The sequence below is a fragment of the Mauremys reevesii genome, linkage group 1 (assembly GCF_016161935.1).
Source record: "Mauremys reevesii isolate NIE-2019 linkage group 1, ASM1616193v1, whole genome shotgun sequence".
NCBI lineage: Eukaryota > Metazoa > Chordata > Testudines > Geoemydidae > Mauremys > Mauremys reevesii.
In genome coordinates, this window is record NC_052623.1 from 17,143,859 (window position 1) to 17,159,818 (window position 15,960).

At 39.5% G+C, this 15,960-nt stretch overlaps 1 protein-coding gene across 11 annotated transcripts in view; it reads left to right on the forward strand.

Moving 5' to 3' along the window:
• FAM168A (family with sequence similarity 168 member A) overlaps positions 1 to 15,960 on the forward strand; it is a 340,334-nt gene that overhangs the window by 229,642 nt on the left and 94,732 nt on the right. Inside the window, exon 4 of one of the 11 annotated variants that reach the window (XM_039539086.1) lies at positions 9,602 to 9,719. The exons of the other annotated variants lie outside the window; for them this stretch is intronic. The gene's annotated coding sequence lies outside the window, so the exon portion shown is untranslated. The remainder of the gene's footprint in view (positions 1 to 9,601; positions 9,720 to 15,960) is intronic. 11 annotated transcript variants of the gene reach the window in all.

Sequence of the window (15,960 nt, forward strand, 5' to 3'; positions counted from 1 at the left end):
TGCAACGGGCTGCTCTGCCTGCAAGCAGTGAACAAAGCAGGCAACTGCCAAACGACATTAGAAAGGAGCATTGCACAGCTTTAAATGAGTATGTTCCCTAATTGATCAGCAACGTAACAACGTTAACCGGGATGACTTTAAGTGAGGAGTTACTGTATTCCTCATGCACCAAGTTCAGTTAAGTGGTAGGGGCATAGAGGATTCCACCATCAAAAATACTGATATCTAGTAATGAGGTGAGCACAAGAAATGTTTGGTGACTTGCCTGACAAGTGGAAAGGTGATGGAATTCATGAGACACATAGACAGACTTTTAGAAGCGCTGAAGAGGCCTGTGATGCATCCAGGTTAAAAACAGCTATATTTGGTACAGTGATGTAAGAAAGAGATCTTGGAAGCTAAATTTAGAGAAGGAAGAAAACTGAAGTAAGAGACCACCACACTAGCTTTCACTGTAATCTCTTTGTTATTAGAAACAGGCAGCAAGACAAGGAATGCATATGGACTCTGAAACAAAAGCAGAAAGTTGGGGGGAAATATATGATTAAACAGTAAGATACGAAAGTGTTCAGATGAAAGTTAGCCTTCCGTAAGACAAAATGCAATGCAAGGGATGTCAGTACACAGGACGTAAACTATGACAGGTGAAATGTAAGATGGAAATTATGAGAGCAAAGACTGGATTTGAAAGCAAAAAGCCAAATGGGGCATTTAACTGGAGTTTATAAAACAGATACACTAACAGTAGTGTTGGTAAGAGTTTGCCATTGCTAGAATTCTGTCCTCAGTTCTTCATTTTTATACTCTGTTTTTGCAGCATCTTTGTCTTTTTGGTGCAGTTTAACACTGAAAACATTTTGACAAAAGTATCTCTGGAACAATATAAAATAAGTTGCCCCATTTATAACCAGCTGTGCAAAGCTTGAAATTGAACTCTGTCTCTTTAGGCTTGGTTTACACTACAGACTTATAGCTCTGTCGCTCAGGAATGTGGAAAATCCACACCCCTGAGCGATGTAGTTATACTGACCGAACTCCTAGTGTAGACAGTACTATGTCGACAGGAGTGCTTCTCCGACGTCATAGCTACTGCCTCTTGGGGAAGTGGAGTACCAGACGCTAAGGGCTACAGTGGTGGTACTGCAGCACTGTATGTGTAGATAAGCCCTTAAGAAGATGCTTCTCATTTCACCTTGTATATTACTATAGTTGTATTGCTTTTGTGTGTGGGACTGGTTAAAGACATAGGATTTGCCAGACTGGATCAAAACTGCAGTCCATCTAGTTCAGTATCCTGTCTCTGACAGTAGCTGGCACCAGATGTTTCACTATGAGCTATAAGTATTACCCAGTAGGCAGATGTGCAATAATGCCCCCCCCCCAATTAGGTCTCATCCTGGTCTCTAATTGGTTTAAGCCCTGAAGCATGAGGTTTAACATCCCTTCTGCAATATTTTATTAACTTTGATAACTCTGGATATTCTTGATAACCATATAAATGTCCAATCCCTTTTTAAATCTTGATAGATTCCTGGCCTCAATGACTTCCTGTGGCAACGAGTTCATTAGTTTAGTTGCACATATGAAAAAGCATTTCCTTTTATGCGTTTTTAATTTCTTACCTTTTAGTTTAATTGCATTTCCCCTTGTGTTATGAGAGAGGGAAAATAGAAGCTCCTGAGCTGCTCTTCTCTCTAGACAGTTCATTATTTTATAGACTTTTCTCATGCCCTCCCTTATTGACCTCCTTTCTAAAGTAACAATCCAAATGTTTTCAATGGCTCCTCATAGGAGAGTATTTTCAGGCCTTTGATCATTCTCATCGCTCTTCTCTGAAATCCCTTCCCCCGCCGCCCCCAGCTCCTCTTTGAGGTGGGGTGACAGGTACTGCCCAAAGTATCCAGATAAGGACACACGACTAGTTTATACAAAGGCATTGTAATAATATCCATGTTACTCTCTATTCCATTCAGTCCCTATGCATGCTAACATTTTGTAACTTGTTTTGACTGCTGCTGAACATTGAGCAGAAGTTTTCATCGATCTGTCATTGCAGACACCCAGGCCCCTTTCTTGAGCTGTTAGTTAATTTAGAACCATGTGTGGTGTGTGAACATTTTCTTTGCAATATGCACTACTTTGCATTTACCAGCACTGGATTTCATTTGCCATTTTTTTGCCATTTTCCAGCTTGCTTAAGTCCCTCTTACAGCCCTTTCTAGTCCTCTGTTACCTAAATATCTTTGCATCATCTGTCAGTTCTGTTATTTCACTATTCCTCTCCCTTTCCAGATGACAGGTAATAAATTCAACATTAGTTTATTCATTTTTCTTTTTCTAATAAACATTAAAGAGTATTTTTTGGTCTGTGAGGATTAATATATTTATACTTATTTAGACTTTGCAACCAGATATACAGTGTTGGGGTGGGGGAAGGAAGAGCTACTCTTAACTGCGTCATTAGCTACCCTGCCTCGATATCTCTGGTAAAGTAGGTTATTGGTTTTGCCTTCCTCAAGTTCCAGCTCTCTTCCTCGTCACCAGCCATGGATAAAGGCTTATGCATGCTGATGCTGCCAATGCCTATAATAGTCATTAAAGATGTTAGACCAAGGTTGCAGGAGTCCCTGAGATTGAAACAGGCCTTTCATTATAGAGCAGCTTTTCCTCCCCACATACCCGTGGAAAAGCTTATCTATTTAACATGACCCATCTCCGGCTCTCCAACAGGAGCACTCTCATCCTGCTATGAGCACCCCCACAGAGACCTCTGAGCCAGGAGGACAGGATCAGGCTTCCCATTGAATCCTGTTTTCACGGCCAAGAGAGTTCATTAGAGTAGCAGTGCCAGTTGTTTCCTTCCCCTGGAGCTGAGAACATCCTACCCAGAACCCTCCAAGCCCTGGTCAATTTGCAGCATGAGCATGTATGCAGGAGTGAAATGTTTGTTTTCTACTTTGAAACATGCAGTTCTTCTGGTATCTTGTAACTGAGGTGCCAAAATAAGCATGCCAGCGATAACAGCGTGTGTGTGTTGGTAACTGGAGTGTAGGGGAGGGGACAAGAGGGCACTAAAGAGGGCTAGATGATTCTGTCTGCACTGGAACACTTGGTGATTGGGTTGCTGTGCACTGTGAATGCCAGCTGAAGAAGAGCTCTGTGAAGCTTGAAAGCTTGTCCCTTCCACCAACAGAAGCTGGTTCGAGACGAGATATTACCTCAACTTTCTTGTCTCGCTCGTATTCTGGGATGAACACAGCTACAACACTGCAAACTGTTGTTGAATTGTCATTTGGGGGGGGGGGTTGTTGAATTGTCATTTTGGGGGGGGTGTACAGTGTGTGTGTGTGTGTCTATATCTATATATATATAGATACACATGTGTGTGTAAGCATATCGATAGACAAAATAAATTCCTTATGTAGATCCAGTGCCGGGGATTAATTTAAATGCTTTCATTTCACTCTCATTTTTTTTCTTATTGCCAAACTGTGACTAAATTTTATTCATAGTTCATTTTAAAGAGTGCTTGGAGCCTTTTGAACCTGAAGAAATTGAGTCTCAAAGCACCATTTTTACCCTGAATCGTGAGGCTCCATTTCAGTTCACGTTGTCACAATATACATCACTGTGAATTACATTTGTGGTTCAGGTCCTTGGTTCTAAAACAACTCTTTACTGCAAATCATTAGCAAACAATCATACAGAACCTCTGTTCCTGATTGGCAGCTGATTTGGTATATACCAATATTCCATTTTCAGTTGTATTTACCTTTTCATTAAGTTTAAGTGGAACGGCCCACGACCCTGCTCCCCAACTGGAGCGGCAGAGCAGGGAAAGCCCCAGACCCCGCTCCCCAGAGGGAGCTCGAGGTCCAGCTTAAAATGACTGGTGGGCTAGATCCATCCCGCAGGCGGTAGTTTGCCCACCCCTGCCCTAGCACTTCACTGAATTAATTCCTGTTTGAACTAGAGCATCTCTTTTAGAAAAATATCCCATCTTGATTGAAAAAATGCCAATGATAGAGACTCCACCACAATCTTTGGCCTTGTCTATACTGCCACTTTATAGTGCTGTGACTTTCTCACTCAGGGGGGTGAAAAAACACCCCCCCGAGCGCTGCAAATTTCAGTGCTGTAAAATGGCAGTGTAGACAGTGCACCAGCACTGGGAGCTGTGCTTTGATAAGTTGTGTTACAGTTTCAGGGTAACTGCATCTGTATTTCCCCTCCGTGGTTCCTCTAGGCACCCACTTAAAGGATTTTAATGTGGTACTTTTAAATTTATCAGAGCAAAATATATAACCATTGCACAAGTCAACAACCATTGTACAAAAGTGTCAATATGTTTTTCCCCCCAGCATATATAGTTGAATCTTTTGACTTGTAAGAGCAAGTTCAACATTTCTCACATGTAAATGGGCTTTGGATGCAACAATGTAGCCTTTCTAGGTTCCCCTGCTCCAATCATTTTGTGTCTTTGGACTAATTACCCTGCTCCCTCTTTTAAGCACTGCAGCATGACCCAGACAGTCCTTCTGGGCTTTCTGTCCTTGCACAAAGCCATTAGATTCCTATCAGTTGGAAAGCGTATAAGGGTTTCAAGATGAAATACAGCTGTCTCCTTCTCACTCCTCTGTATATAGTAAATGCCTTTGTTTCTAGGCTGAACAGAACTACAATTCCGTTTGAAAACTCCATTAATCTCAGGCATCCAGTGATAAAATGAACAAGTATGATACATCATATGGTTCCCCTTATATTGATGTCTTTTTATGCAGTCTGCACGTAGAGAGCGATCAGAAAATGGCTTCATACCTACTATCGATAGATGTTTAAAATTTCCCAGCCTAAATTTGCCAGGAAACTTCTTTTTTCTCTTTCCAAATCTTTTTTGGTTTCTTGTAGATGCTGTATTCAGTATTTATAAGCAGAAGAATGAGGTTGTAGATAGCAAGCTTCATCACTAGTTTGCGGACACCGCCACCAAAGCTCCCTTCATTGATCTACCATTTTCATCCTAACATTTTTCCACTCTCTCTAATGTGGCTGAGCACTTATCACTTGAAAAAAAATCTTTTTTAACTCAGTCTCTGGGTTAAATTTTGGCTCCTTTGAAGTTGATGGGGATTTTTCTATTGATTTCAGTGGGGTCAGGATTTCACCCTCTCTTTCATCCTCTTAGGTGCTAGCTTAATGGATTGGGAAGACCGATTTCTTCCCCACTCATATACACCTTGATTTAGGAATTAATAGTTCATCATCATATCCCACAATTGTATGGAGAATTCTTATCCCTCCTGTCCTTCCGAAGTGCATTTATAAAAGAGTCGTAAAGATTAAATCACAGTATTGCAATTGTGGCCTGTATCAAGACACAAGGCTTTCACTGTGTCCATGGAATATGCAGTTCAGGAAGAGGCACCTGATTGATTGAGCTGCAAGCTTCTGCATCCAATTCTATTGCAGCTAATTTGCCAAAATTGGGGAGCCGTTGACTTATGGAAATCCTTCATAAAGTACAGAGATGCAAGAAATCAATGACACTGACAGTCAAGAAAGAGCAGTAGATACGTGATGTTAAACTTGGCTGAAGTTTTATTTGTACATGTTACTATTCCAGCCTATAATCCACAAACTTTGAGATGTTCAGATGATAACATGGGTCAAAAAAGCTGCTGTTAATAGAAGAGGTATGTTGAGAATAACCAGTAACCTTAAAAAAAAAATCTTAAAAAGATCTTGGTCTTCATTCTCTCAAATTCCTCAGAAGATGTGAACACAAGCAGTTTGAATCCTACCGTGTCCCTCAGTTTCTCACATTAGACTCTCAGCAGGAAAGTTTTGACAAAGTGTGAATATCAGCAAGTCAGTGTTAAAGATGGGAACAAAGTTAGCCATTCAAATCTGGAAATGATCCTCACACCATGTGGATTCTTTACAGCTCTTTCAATAAATTAGTCTTCATTTTTTTGGTGGAAATTTAATCCCTTTAAAAATTTGGCATCTTCAGTTGACCTCTTTCTTACTGTAGTAATGTTATCTTTTCATCAAAATAGTTTTTCTTAGTGTATCTTGCTCAGCTTGGAGCTGCAAACCCTCTTATTGCTCTTCAGATTTATAATTCTCCAAAGATAAAGTAGTATTAGGAACAGTCCCCAGTTTTCTCTTGAAAGTAATTTCTGATTTCAATAATAATAATAATAAAGTTTTACCTTCATTCTGTCCTAATCCTAATAACAAGAAAAGAAGATTGCATTCTGTAGAGGTTAGAAAACCAATTAAATTTGAATTGAGGGGGAAAAAATACCACTTCTGCTCTCTGTGAGCCATATAAGGAAATACCCTCACCTCCAAAATATTGCTTTCTTACTGGATCCATTCCTTTACCTTTTAGAAGTGTACTGTGCAAAAGCCTGTTGTCTGAAGATCAAAAATCAAACCACTTATGACTAGAATTGGCTCTCCATGATGGGCATAATGTATAGAGATTTTCTCAATTGATATGTGCAAGCCAGTTAGCCTTTTAGTAATCACTATCATTTAGATTTTTTTTCTTTCTTGGGAAAGCTTTCAGCAGAGAAAATGGTATCTGTCTTTTAGGTGAGTTTTGTACACTTGAGGTTGTTGTTTGGCCATCTTTCTTCTGCATTCATTTAAATTTGTTCATAATCTTTGCCCATGATTATTTCATGTGTGTCTCACTGCTCCAGAGGGAGATAGGAGCCTTCTGTGTGCCTTTGATCCAGTACACAGAAAGCTACCTTCATCTCACTGAGGTCAGAGCATTGGAAATGACAGTAAGTACCCCAGAAATAGAAATCAAGGGTCACAATTCAGTTTAGCCACAACAACAGGGAATGTTTATTGGCCAAAGTTTGCGTGTTGAGAGACACCAGTCTTTTAGCTTAGCTGAGGTCCCACGCTGTAATATACAGCACTGGGAGGGTTTTGTAATGAAATAAGTAGTTTATTAATGAACACAGATTGAAGCAATACCCAGCAAGAATAAAAGAGAGAGAGAAGGTTACAGAGAAAACAAAAAAATAACCCACAATTTCTAGTGCCTACAACTTAATTCTAGCAAGCTATATCTTGGCTTAAAACAGTCTCTCACTTTTATCAAGCTACTACCATCTCCAGCTCTCCAGGCAGGAGGATCCATCATTCACAGAAACAGAGGGTGCTATCCCCTTTGCCCCCTGAGTGACAGATAACTAAGAGGGTCTCTCTACTTTGTTTTATAGGCCAATAAATCTTTGAAATATATTCTTTTCATGTGAATCCCCAAATAAAGTTCTTCTCCCCTGATGTTTGTCTTTTCCTGTTGACTTCCCATCCGCCTGTTGACTTGTATGTAAATGTAACTTCCATTGTTTCTGGCATCATCTTGCTCAGTTTACATTGGAGACACAGGGATTGTCTACATGACAAAATTAGGTCTGCTTAATTTAGGTCGACGTACAGCCACCACAGTAATGCTGTTGGTGTCCACACTTCCCTCATTCTGCCAGTGGTGCGCATCCTCACCAGGAGTGTTTGCACCGACTGTGGTGGGGCATTGTGGGACACTGACAGCCACGCGGGGCTCACAGCTGGAGCCACCCATCCAATCTGGGGAGACAGCCCGAGCTGAGGGTTTGGCATGGGCTCACAGAGCCTACCAGCAGCCCCCCACACACACACACGTCCTGGTAGGGGTCACACCCAACTTTCTTGGCAAAACTGTGCATTTGTTCAGTTTCCTCTTACCAACTGATAATCAGTTGGCAAGAGCAAATAGGACAAATGCACAGTTTTGCCAAAAAAAAAAAAATACAAAAAATCAAGACAGCTGGGACTGTCCCGGCCAAAACGGGACATATGGTCACCTTACATGGTATGATTCTGCTATGATAAGGTCTTATTTCGTATCTGCCTCTTTAAAAAAGCCTTTGTTTTTATCAACAGCAAGTGGAACCCTTTGAAAGTCCATCTAGATTTTGAAATTTTTGGTATCCCACATTAGGTTATCCTGTGTGGGGAGGAGCTCCGCAGTAAAAAGAAATAGTTTTCTTTGTGCCTTTTTTATTATACTTTGGCAGAAAATTGCTTGGGGGGGATGTTAAAACTTATTCAGCTAGACCCGTGACAGTGACAAACTGTCCTAAGGGTATTTCTGCTCCTTGACATTTGCAAGTCAGCCAGTTGAAGACCTTTAGATAACTTTACAAAGCTTTACTTGCATGATTCAGCGTTGCAAGGGGACATTAAATTTCACTGACTATTGTATACATAGTGCTGTTTTGAAGGTCCAATATTGTCTGATGTATTTCTTTTTTTGTAAATATCTGTTTTCTTTATTTTCTGTGTCTCCATGTTAAAATATGTTTTAGTTATTGCTCAGGAGAAAAAAGTTAGTGTGTATGAGAGATACCACGTACATGTTTGTTTCATATCTCAATTTCTTTTTCTATATTTATGTCATCTTTCCAAAGGATTCCACAGTGCTTTACAAATTATTATATATGAATTTCTACATCCAACCTTGAAGGTAGAATTTCCTAGGTGTTTCACAGGTACATCTAGGCTATAGCACACAGTCTGACTAGAAGTTAATAATAATATGTTGTCCGGCTAGAACTCCTTTATATATTTATCATTCGTGTTGATTGAATGAGTACTCAGATGTCACCTGACCAAACCTAGTTTATCCCCAAACCCAGTCAGCTGTCTAATTGTTGGGCTCCCTGAAACCTTAACAGCAAGTTTGCTTCTCATGGCTTCATGACCAACCTGTTTTTGTTCTGAATTAGTATGAACCAAAAACTTCAGTTCCAGCCATGTCTGAAACGATGTGACATCAGGTGAGTTCACACACACTCCCTCCCACCATGAGTCCTATATGGCTCCTCCTCCTCTCCTTTCTATATAGTTTCCTCATGGGTAGCTCATGATTGTGCCCTCCCCATACCCAGTTCTCTACCAGAAAGGCTCCTGATGCCATCACTCCACCAAACATACTGACCCTTTAGCTGAGGCTAGAATTAAATAATACTGAGACACCCATAGGGAACAAAGCAGGTGTGAGTTTGCACCAAAACAAAGGGCACTGAAGTGTTGGGTTGCAGTAGCCCAAGCACCACACCCTAGATCAGAGCATCACTGTTCAGCTTTCTTGTGACTTCATCTGGAATACTGAACTCAGCTCCTGGAATCCCATTACCAGGAAAATATTGACAAATTGGAGGCAGTTCAGGGAACGAAGAGATGAGCAACACCAAGTGGGGGACAGAAGTGTACCAAAGTTGGAAGGGTTAAAACATGATGGCAGGAGGCAGATTGCTTAGATTGGTATAAGGGAATATAACCAGGGATAATGGACTGATACTAAGAGAAAGAAAACTTAAGATATCAGAAGTATTCTAGACAGTAAGAACATTTTAATTGCAAAGTAGCCTCCAAAAGGAAGTGATTAGTGGAAGCTTTGGGCATTTAAAACTAGACTGGACGATGCCCCAACGCGTGAACTGTACGGCGCAATCTTGCATTGACAAAGAGATGGAATGAGTAACTTAAAAGATCTTTTCCATCTCTAAAATTTCTATTACTTGGTTTCAAGGGCACAGCCAGCTCTAATGGAAAACATCAACAAAGTTAATGAAACCAAACACTGCAGTGATCAGGACAGAGGAGCAACTTGAGACTGATTGAGCCGCAGGCTTTATGGACAGCAAAGGGTAACTTTCTTTTGTTCAGAACCACATTTTATACAGCTGCTTCTTCATCACTATTTTTATTGCCCTTTGAAATAACCCTCCAGAGTAAACAATAGTGAAATAGAAATTTTTGATTTAAAGAAACAAGTTTTTAAACTTAAAAAAAAATGGCGCTCTTTATTTTCAATACTATATATGCCCAGATGCAGGTTTTTATATATAATGTAACCATACTTCCTAACCCCCATCATTCAGATCTAAAGCTTTGTTTATTAGATAGTTACAGATGTCTGTTTAAACACCAGGATCTGCACAACCACGTGGAACTTTGGCTTAAACTTTGTTATTGTTTTAAAGCACCAAGTGGTTCAGAATAAAGTGCCATTCCAACCGCTTCTTTTTAATGTAACACTTTGTTTTGGTGGCCATCCTAGATTTTAAGCAAATTTTCAGTTTAAGATTTTTTTTTTGCCAGTGAGAGCTTACATGGAGTTGGAAAGAGTAGAAAGTTTTAATAACAGTGTGACAGTGCTCCTCTTTGTATTGGTGTAGCATCCAGAATGTGCTGGGCACTGCATAGTCTTTAGAAAGAGACAGTCCCTGCCCCAGAGAAGTTCCCAGCTAAGACTCCAGTCCTGCAAACACATAGACTGAAATGTACTACTCAGGCATGAAGTTATCCATGTGTCTATTTGGAGAATCTGGTCCTAAAAGACAAAAACAGACACATGGGTGGGTGAGGGAATGTACAGCATTCAGTCAAGAGTATTCAGGGTGATTATCACTTGTACACCTATTATTAATTCCACTTCACTGATTTTAAATTTCTTTTGGTATGTAGTATTATCCCAATCTGCCTTTTTACATAGCTATTTACTTGGCTAAATTCTTGTCTACAGGTTTTTTAATATTAAATTTTATATCTGGATAATTCTGAGAATCAAGACCTCATTTCCAAGTGTCTCCAGAGTTACAGTGACAAAAAAACCCTGGAGCTGAGAAAGCTGGGGTAAATCACCCCTGGGTCTCTGACTTTTTCAAGAGAGGTATATGTTATCATTTAGGACTGGGTACAAACAGCAGTTATATGAAGCCAGAATTCTAATTTAATTGTGTTTGAATATGAGATTTGGAAGGATAGGAGAATAAGTGAATTAATGTAATTTTTTTATCTAATTGCAGAAATACGTTCTACTATAATTACTACTGTCTTGAGACGGGTGCCCTGATTAAGATTTATGTAACAGTAATGTAGTCAGCATGTCTCCATAATTTTTCTCCTACACCTCTCTGGGATTTCATAGTTTTACTAGTGCTTTTTCAGGAGAGAAACTGCATGATGAGTTTCCTAATTATTCTGGTTGTAATTCTTCTCACTCTGGTCCTTTGTTTTCAGCTGTATTAGTTCGGGGCCCGATCCTGCAAATGTGCAGTTGAGTCATTTTGAGCACATGAACAGTCCTGTTGAAGACAATAAGACTGTGCATATGTGCAAGTGTTTGCAGGTTTGAGGACTTAATCTTGATGTAAAATAATATCCAGGTATGTTTTACCAATGTGAACATTTCAAACTATCTTAGTATTTCTAGATCTCCCATTAATGTACTATGATAGAAGGGGAAAACTCTAGTTAGTTTCCATCTTCATTATATTCTAATTTTTTTTTTACTGCTGGGTTACTTTATATTTGTTTTGTGAAATTCACCCCCAGAGCCCTAGTTTCCTTCATGTCAATAAATTCCTAGCTAGGCCATCTGGTTTTGGAGTTTTATTGTTTGATTAATTCATTCTTAAAAATATGGAAAAATAATATAATTGCAATTTCAGGGCGTTTCTGGCCCTTTAAAGCACTGGCCTTTTTCAGATTTCATATAAACACTGATCATTTTATATTGAAACTGGTGATTTCTCAGAGGACCTTAACATTCTGTCAACAAGTTGCTGTGTAGCATCAGTTTCATTTTCAGTGCATGCTCTGGAACATTGCTTCATTCATGGTATATGCTGATTTTAAAATTAACATTTGACACATAGGACACAGCTGGAAGAAAGTAACTCTTGGGATAGTGGCAATAGTGGTTTTGGATTTTCAGTAGCCGTCTGTTGACCATCAGCACTGAAAATTTGAGCTATGTGCTTTGCGTGCTGAGAAAGTCAATGTTTTCGGCCCCCAGCTCAAATGAGGTTGTTGCTGAGTACGGCCTGATCCACTGGCTATTAAACTCAGTGGAAAGCTTATTGTTGATTTCAATGGCTTGGATACTCTTAATGGGCAACATTTTCAAAGCTTTTGTTTTGAAATTTTATTTTGGGGGCAAGGACGCAGATTTAACTCAAAATTTGACATTTGGATTCAGGGAATAGGAATCAGGTTTTTAGGTTTCACCCTAAAATCAAGCCCTTAGTTAAAACTCTCTCCTCCCCCACCCCCCCTAGTTCTTTGCTACATAATGGTGTTTAGTGAAACTAGCTCAGTATAAAATGATTGGAGTGCACTGGTCTTGCACTTATTATACATCTAAAGAAGTTCATGAGTGTTGAACAGGCTGATATGGGTATCAACTGCTGAGCTACTCAAAGGCTGATTGACCAAAATGAGTAGGAGAATAGACTGGGAAAAGAGGTTACAGATGTAGTCTGCATGCTCTGAATAAAAATGCTGAAAATACCTGTGAACCGATTAACTGGGTATAGTATGCTGTACTTGCCAAGTGACCTTATAATTGTGCTTTTCAGTATCAAGGAAAGGGGCAAAATATGATTTTCCTTGTCTTCAGGAATGTTTCAGTAAGACAACTTCTCAAATAATTAAGGGTAGGGAACAGCTTCCGTATGAGGAGAGATTAAAAAGACTGAAAGTCACAGACAACTAAGAGGGGATATGATAGAGGGTTATAAAACCATGAATAGTGGAAAGAAAAAAAAAAGTTTTTTTTATTTTAAAAAAAAAAAACCAGGGTCACTGAATGAAATTAAATAAGCGCGTTTAAAAAAAAAAAAAAAAAGTATTTCTTCACACAACAAACAACTGACTTTTCCTGGGGATGTTGTAAAGAGACAACTAAGAAAAAAAAGAACTAGATAAGTTCATGGAGGATAAGTCCATCAACGGCTATTAGCCAGGATGGTCAGGGATGGAACGCCATGCTCTGAGCGTCCCTCTCCTCTGTTTGCCAGAAGCTGGGAGTGGGTGACAGGGGATGGATCACTCGATGATTGCCTGTTCTGTTCATTCCCTCTGAAGCACCTGGCATTGGAAGACAGGATACTGGACTAGGTAGACCATTGGTCTGACCCAGTATAGGCGTTCTTATCTTACATCAATCTGACGAAAGCAGATTCCTTTTGAAAAACTGGCTGTAAATCACATGCTTTCTTCAATGGATGGTGGTTATTTGAAAATTCTCCACTGGAAACCTTATATATGACCTTGCAGTCATATACGGGAGAATGCACGTAGGAGCACAGTGTTAATTCTTGTGAGAGTTATTCATTTGGTGCCGAGAAACCTACACATCATTGGTAATACCAGATCAGACATAATTGATAAGCTTATTTACTTTCGTTTGGATTTTGAGTAAATTTCCTTGTAAAGTTTGACATCATAAGATTGATTCAATTTACTCTGTAACCAAGACAGTGATTTTACCAAGGCTGGTTAAAAGTTTAGAAGACCTCTCCTATGGTGTGGGGCTACATTTAAAAAAAAAAGTCTGCATTAAAAACATGTTATCTGGAAACTAGTTTGTATAAAGTTATAGAATGTAAACACACTGGGGAAATACCTTACAGTGCACTTAAAAATATATATAACTTGTCACCATATAAAATGTGACCTCCCTCATAAAAGGCATTTCTGGCTTGACATTTGTTAATTATTTATTGACTAGTGTACGTTATACGAGAGCGTCACATTTTGCAAGAACTCTAGTGAAACTTTAATCATCAACAGGTGCTCAGAATTACTACATTGGAAAGTCCTGAACTGAGTTTTAACTAAGGTACAGCCAGTTGTTTGACAACACCCTGGGTTCAATATTAAAATTATTTGTGAATACAGATAACCAAGCTTAGTCAGTTTATTAGTTAAAGACAAAACAGGACAACACAAAAAGGAGGCATACATATTACTCCTTCTGGGAACCAGTCATTCTTGCAGCATTCAGTTCAGCTTATTCAGAAGGTCTGCTTCAAAAGTATGCACCCAAGGCTAACTATGTTTAAGTACAACTGCTTACAAGTTGAAGAGCACTTGATATGTCAACCACCAGTTTGTAGTTGTTTTTCTGCACTGTCCTGTACCTTCCTTATCTTTGTTTTGGATACCACATTCCAGGTATCAGTGGGTCATGAAAGCACTCCCTAACTGTAAAGGGCACACATTCATTCATCTTGCTTCTCAGGGGTTTAGTATTTTTGTGCCCAACTGTTCCAATGTTATGGGATAAACCTTAGTGTGAAAGAACAAGAGTGAACAGCATTCTGGGGGAAAACAATACAATTCACAGCATACCACTCAGCATAACTACCCAACATATATATATATAAAATACACATCAATGCGGTATGCAGTACACATAATATATATGTTGGCTAACGTGAGCGAGGACATTCAGTAGATAGGCATCTTCCTATCAGCAGAGAAATTGTTTAAAGTGACTTGTAATAGGAATTGTTCAAATTCCTTTTGTCACTGTACCTGGTATGGGTCACCACTGAGAATGCCAGAATCTGGACAGACTGCAAGAAGTACGGCAGACACACCCCAACACTGGTGGGTTATTCTATAATTAGATTTCACCAAGCCAGTAACAAAAATGAGTTCCTGTGTCACCACACTGTTTAACAAGAAGCCAAAACACAGTCCCCTTAGGCATTCCAGCCCCTGGCTTCCTTCTCAGATTACTGGACATTTATTATGCATGATTATTAAAATCAAAACACCACATATAAGGTTCTTCTAATCCCAAAAGACCAGCCACTACACCTAAGTCAATATATACTTCTTCAATCTCTCAAAAAAAATACAACTACTAGTAAAAAAACTAACTAAAGATCTTTTAAAAAAAAAAAAAAAGAAGAGAAGAATTAAATAAGGAAAGGAATGATACACATTTCAGATGTAGGAGTAGAGAATTGTATGTAGCAGTGTGATGGTTTTCTTTGGCTCACATAGGAGTCTCTCTGATATTCGAGTCCAAATGAATGGTATGATGGTAGAGGTGGTAGAGTAGTGTTCCGTGAATGACCTATCCAATCCAAGTCGTTACTTGGAGAGATGGCCCATCCCATCCGCTTTTTTCCCTGTTGCTTTATTTTGTTTAAGAGACAGACACAGGATGGATGCAATGCCTCTTTTCTAATTCTTTTTGCAACAAGCTGTTCTGCCGTGTGTTGCGCGCAGCATGTTCAAGATTTCTCCCTTGAAGTTAACATTGTATTTCCTATTCATACACAGGTAATCCCTCTACACTGATTTACATAAGGCAATTGCGGGTCACTCATTATAACAGGGATAGATAAGCTGAAGACAATGTAAGTGATATCATTAGTTCGTGCAGCATTTATACATCTTTGATCTTAAGGTTGATTGAACACAGTCGCATACATAATGTAAAGGCAATTAAGACATGAAAAGGATTTAGCATCTAAAAGCCAATTTGATTATATTGTAAACCTCTAACAGGATATAGGTACACTGACAAACACATTTAGCATCTATCCTTGATTCCTGTTACTACAAATAAATGTGTTAGTGATTGCTGGTCTACTTAAGATTTCTTGATACCCACACACAAGTGAATTGTCCTGATTACAATGGCAATGCCACTTGTTAAGCCTGTAAGGGTCATATATAGGTTAGCTGGTTTGCCAGTGTCACACCCTTGACTTTAGTAATGTGCTAAATTTCCTCTGTAATCAGGTGAAGCGGAGGGGTGCAATCTTCTTTTGTTTAGATCCTGTGACCCACAGTTGTCTTTGAATCTCCACCTCCTGACCAGTTTGACAATGTTTCAATCACTAAGCCAGCATAAGAACATAAGAACGCTATTCTGGGTCAGACCAAAGGTCCCTCCAGCCCAATATCCTGTCTTCCCACAGTGGCCAATGTCAGGTGCTTCAGAGGGAATGAACAGAACAGGTAACCATCAAGTGATCCATCCCCTGTCGCACATTCCCAGTTTCTGGCAAACGGGCTGGGAACACTATCCCCCATCTTGGCTAATAGCCATTGATGGACCTATCCTCCATGAATTTATCT